The following is a 6,000-nucleotide window of genomic DNA, read 5'->3' on the forward strand; positions in this document are numbered from 1 at the left end:
ATGGGCATGGCTCTGGAGCTTTAAAAGGAGCACATGAGGAGGCATTTCTTTCTCTCTGCTCCACCATTTTCTGCCATGTGAAACTCCTGCATTGCTATAAAGCCACCGCCAAAGAAAATCCTCACAAGATATGTTCCCTGGACTTTAGACTTCCTAGCCTCTGAAACTGTAAGCAAAGTTTTGTTTTCTTATAAATCAATGAGTTTCAGGTTTTTATGTTATAAACAACAGGAATAGACTAATACAGAAAATTGGTACCAGAGAAGTGGATTGGAGTGTTGCTTATAACAAATCCTTGAGTATGTGGAAGTGGCTTTGTAACTCGATGCTGAGGAGAGGTTAGAGGAATTTCATGAAACAGGTTAGAAAAAGCCTAGATGCTGGTGAAAGTTTAGAAGACTAGAACACCAAGGAAAGTTTGGAATGTTTTAGAGACTGGTTATATGGTGGTGACCAGAATGCTTATGGAAATATGGACTGTAAAGACCATTCAAAGGAGGTTATCAATAGAATTAAGAAGGAGTTTTTTGGAAACTGAGGCAAAGATCACCCTTACTATGAACTGGCAAGAAACTTGGCTGCATTCTCTTTATGCCCCAAAGTATTATGGAATATAGAACTTTTAAAGTTGCTGACCTAACTTATTAGGTGGAAGAAATTTCTAAGCAGCAAAACATTCAGGAAGCTGCATGGCTACTTGCAACAGCCTATGCTGAGTTATGGCAGAAAAGGCATGACATAAAGCCAGGATGTATAATTTAAAGGGAAGCAGAGTTTAAAGATTTGGAAAATTTGTAGCCTGGCCATGTAGTAGAGAAGCAGAAAGCATTTTCAAGAGAAAAATACTATGGTGCTAAGAAGATTAGTACAAAAGAAAGGGATTATCTAGAGAAGAGGAAAAATGCCCTGAAGGCATTGCAGAAGCCTCTGGGACCAACTCTTCCATTATAGGCCCAGAGGCCTACCTAGACAGAATGGTCTTGGGGAACAGGCCCTTGTTGCCCTCCACAAGCTCACTGTTCGGGGTCACCTTGGGATGCTGCTCTCCACACCAGAACACCAACTGCTTTGTAGCCATGGCTAAATTGGCCCCAGGGGAGGCTGTACCTGCAGCTTTGGAAAATGCAAGCCAAAAGATGTAGCAGTGTCCATGTGGCAGTAAGTCTGCAGGCTTGCAGAATGCCAGGTCTGTGAAGGCCTGGGAGACTCCATCCCAATTTCAAAGGATGTGTGGAAAAGTCTGGTTACCCAGCTGTCTTTACAGCAATGCAGGGGTCTCACCTGGCAGAAAATGGGGGAGCAGAGAGAGGCTGACCTCTCATGTTCTGTTCTTTTAAAGCCCTCAGAACCACACCCCTGACCACTATTATTAATTCATTCACTATGGCATAGTCCTACAATCTCATCACCACTTCAAGGCCTCACCCTTCAATTACCATTATAGGATTTCCCTCCCTCAATGGTTACAGTGGGGGTTTAAGTTTCTATGAGGTTGGGTGGGAGGCATCCAATCTACAGCAGTATCCCACTGAATATAATTAAGTACAGAATGAAGATAACTTTGGAAAGAGTCTATGAACTTAAGATAAATCAATAGAATTTATCTACTCCAAAAAAGACAGAAGAGAAGAAAATGGAAAAAAAGAATAAAAGAGTCTTATGTCACTGGTGGGCAATATTAAAAAGTCAAAATTATGTGTAATCACAGTCTAAAAAGAGGAGACAAAATGTAACAGTGGAAAAATTTATAATTATAGAATAAATGCTGAAAATTTCTCTAACTTGGTGAAAGACTAAAATTTAAAAATTCACAAAGCTTTGGAATATCCAAGAAAGATAAATATGAAAGAGAAAATCTATGGTTAGCTTATCATAGTTGAACTGCTAAAAACAAAATAAAATGAAAATCTCGGAAGCAGCTAGAGAAAATCAACACATTATATACAATAGAAGTTTGTTTCAAATTACTTTTATTATCTGGGGAAAAAATGGAGGCCAGAAAACAACAAACTGATACCTTTAAAGAGCTCAAATAAAAACTCAGCAACTCCGAAATCTATATCCGACAAAATAGCCCTCAAGGGTAGAGGCAAAAATAAAGGTGTTTTCAGATACAGAAAACTAAGAAGATGTATTGTTAACAGATCACAGTATATGAAAGGCTAAAGGAAATTTTTCGAGCTAAAGGAAGGAATATCAGATCCAGTGCTGGATATTCAGGAAGGAATGGAGGACACTGGGAATGGTAAATATAGAGATGAATATGAAATGGTAGTTTTCCCATTAATTTAATTAAATTAAATACGACTGTTTAATCAAATATAATATTCTTTGTTTTATACTATGTAGATATCATAAATGCATATGGTAACTGTAGCATAAAGAATAGTGAAAGGTAGTATAAAATGACCTCATTATTGACAAATTTCTGTATTTTCTATGATTTTTAAGAATGCTATATTTATTTAAATTAAGAAAAATTATGAGTTGTGTTGAAATAGCTGAAGCAATCATTAGAATATAATGAAAGAGGCCAGTGGATAAATTGAAATGAAATTTTTAAAAATTCTTGAATAATCCAAAAGAAGACAAAAAAGGAAAAGCATAAAAACATGATAATTAACAAACCCCATGTGTGATTGAGGAAAACAAATGACAAAATAGTTGATCTAAGTTTATCTATCAGATTTACAGAAAACAAACAATAAAATGATAATCTTAATTCAACTACGTTATAAAATTATATTAATTTTTAATTACCTTGACAACCCAATTAAAAGAAAGAAATTGTCAGAATGGGTATAAAAGAAAGATCTGACAATATGTTGTCTACAAGAAGAGCACTTTAAATATAAAAATTAAATTATTTTAAAAATGAATGGAAATATCTGTTTTAAACAGTAAACGTAAGTTTACAGTGCTGTAGCAATATCAGATAGAAAGGCTTTATTGAGAAATTATTGGTAGAGATAATGTGGGACATTTCATAATTTCAAAAGGATCAAGGAAGACAAAAATTGTGTGTATAAACTTGATAAGAATAATTTAACATACTTGAATTAAAACTTGACACATTCAAAAGAATAAATATTTGAATTCATACTCATGGAGATAATCAGATGTCTGTTAAGTAACTGATAGAACAATGAGACAGAAGTCAATTAAGACAAAAGTCAATTAGATGATCAGAGCAACATTATGGCAACAATAACCTAAAAGATATTTATAGATGACCACACCTAAAATGCACAAAATGCCTATCTTTTTCAATAACCTACAGTAAATTCATCAAGGTAGACAATATTCTGAGACACAAGCAAAACTCAATAAAATTATTTAGTTCACACAGAACATATCTCTTACCTATAAACAATTAAAATAAAACTTAATGGTGATAAGATGTCTATTAAAATTGGGACAGTAGATAATAAATTTCTACATAATGTATATATCAAGTAAGAAATCATAAAGGACATTAGAAATATTTTAACTGCATATTAATCAAAATACAACATATCGCAATTTGTGGCAGCTACAGCAGTCTTAGAGGAATATTTCTGTTTTTAAAATATTATGTCAAAGAAAAAAAGTAAATATAATAAAGTAAGGTTTCATCTTAAACTATGAAACAAAAAATGAAGTAAACCCAAAAAGGAAGAAAAAAAATAAAATAGTAATAAAAATCATTGAAATAGAAAACAACCAGTTGAGTAAATTAAAAAAGCCATAGCTGATTCTTTGAAAAGAATTAAACTGTATAAAATATCAACAAAAGAAAAAAGAAAAAAAAAATACAAATTATGTAGGAATGAAATGGGAGAGGGGAGATATATACATGGCTTCTAGAGACAGAAAAAGGTATTAAGCTAATTTTATTAAAATTTTAGGCCAACAAATCTGATAACATAAATGACATGAGCAAATTTCTTGAAAAATGCAACTCACCAGAATTGATGCATGTTTAAAGTTATGATCTCAATAGTTTTACATTTACCTAAAATCAATTTCTTAAAAGTCCTTCTATGAAGTAAAATTGGGGTCACTCTCAATATTTCTCTGGAGAATTTTATCACACATTTAAGTAAGAAATCATACCAATTTATATACAGTCTTTTAGAAAATACAAAAAATACCTTCAAACTTGTTATATGAATTGATAATAACTTTAATAAGCAAAAACTGAAAAAGATAGTATTAATAAAAAAAAGAGAAAGAAAATTGCAGACCAAATTCTTCATGACCATGGCCGCAAAATTCCTTAAAAAATATTAGTAAGTCAAATCTTTCTTTCTGTCTATCTATCTATCTACCTTTGTCTATATCTTAAAAGTAAACCTTGGGTTGCTATCCTGTAATATCCATACAGGATATTGCTACAGGATATTGCATAATAACCAAATAGAAAAACAAAATGTGTTTTTAAGATTTAACAATCAATTAATGTAATTAATCCTATTAACATAATAAATAAGAATAACATGAAAAACCCAACAGAAGCAGGAAAATCAATTGGCAAAACTAAATACTTACGTTAAAAATAAGAAAATAATAAAAATAATGTTTAGAAAACTAAGAAGTGTACAGCTAACATGATCCTTTCTTTCCTAATCTGGGGACAAGTGGTACTCCCACCTATATACCTTTCAATATTGCAGTGGAGGTACCAGCTATTGCAATAAATCAAGAAACAAAGTCTATAAATATCAGAAATAAAGAAATAAAAGTATGTCAATTTTTAGATATCTTGTAGAAATAAACAAAATTAATTTACTCTTAAAATTTACATAAAAATGTAAAGTACTACATGATATGAAGGAATCTTGAAAAAGAAAAGTTGGGGGTCTAAACTACCTGACTTTGAGGTTAATTATAAATCTTTAGTAATTGCTACTGAGTGATACTGACGTAATGAATAAATAGCTCAGAGCTAGACCAACGTTTATGCATATTATTTACAACAGAGTTGCCAAAACAAAGCAGAGGTAAGAAAAATATTGTCAACAAATGACTCTAAAATAACTGGATACACCTAAAATATAACTTTAAAAATAATTTTTGGTATTTATTATAAACAACAGGGAAAGCTAAAACTATATATATTTTAGGCAAGCAAAATATTCTTAGGATGCTTACAGAAAGCAATGGCTGCTAAAATTGATAAATTAGACTTAATATTAAAAATGTATATTCAACAAAATACATTCTTAAGAAAATGAAAAGGCAAGCCACAAACTGGTAGAAAACTTTTGCAAAGTATATTTGACCAAAGGCCAGAATTAGTAAAGACTCCTTCAACTAAATTGTTTAAAGCCAATAAATAATGGCAATTTGAACAGACAATACTAAGAGAAGATATAAAATGATAAATAATTATATGAATAAGTGCTTGATATATTTAATCATGAAGTTCATACATATTAAACCATATTAAAATATCATACATGTGATACCACCAGACACCCACTACAATAATTAAAATTAGACTGATAACACCATAAGCTGGCAAGGATGTGGAGCAACCTCGTACATTGCTGGTGGTAGAGTACAATGGTAAAACAAGTGAAGAAATGGAAGTTTCTCTAAAAATTAAATGTGCACCTTATCTATCTATAACTCCATGATTTTATTCTAGGTATTTATCAAAAGTAAATAAAAATATATCCCCACAAGAAGACTTGCACAAAAAGGTTCATAGATGTTTTCTTTACGAAAATCAAAATTTAGAAAGAGTTTATGGTGTCCACTACTTGGAGTAAGGATAAATTATTTATTTTAGATATAAATTATTATATTTGCAATAACATGGATGAATTTCAGAAACATTATTCTAGAAGAAGCAAGCATTATACAAAAGAATGCCTATTGTATGATCCCATACAAATTAAATTCTAAAAGAAAGCAAATCTAATTTATACAGGAAATAAAATAATAGTTGCCATTGGAATTTGGAGCTGAGAAATGACTAGAAAAGAGCACAAGGGAACTTTTTACAGTGATGAC

This window comes from Cynocephalus volans, chromosome 7, assembly GCF_027409185.1.
Source record: "Cynocephalus volans isolate mCynVol1 chromosome 7, mCynVol1.pri, whole genome shotgun sequence".
NCBI classification, from domain to species: domain Eukaryota; kingdom Metazoa; phylum Chordata; class Mammalia; order Dermoptera; family Cynocephalidae; genus Cynocephalus; species Cynocephalus volans.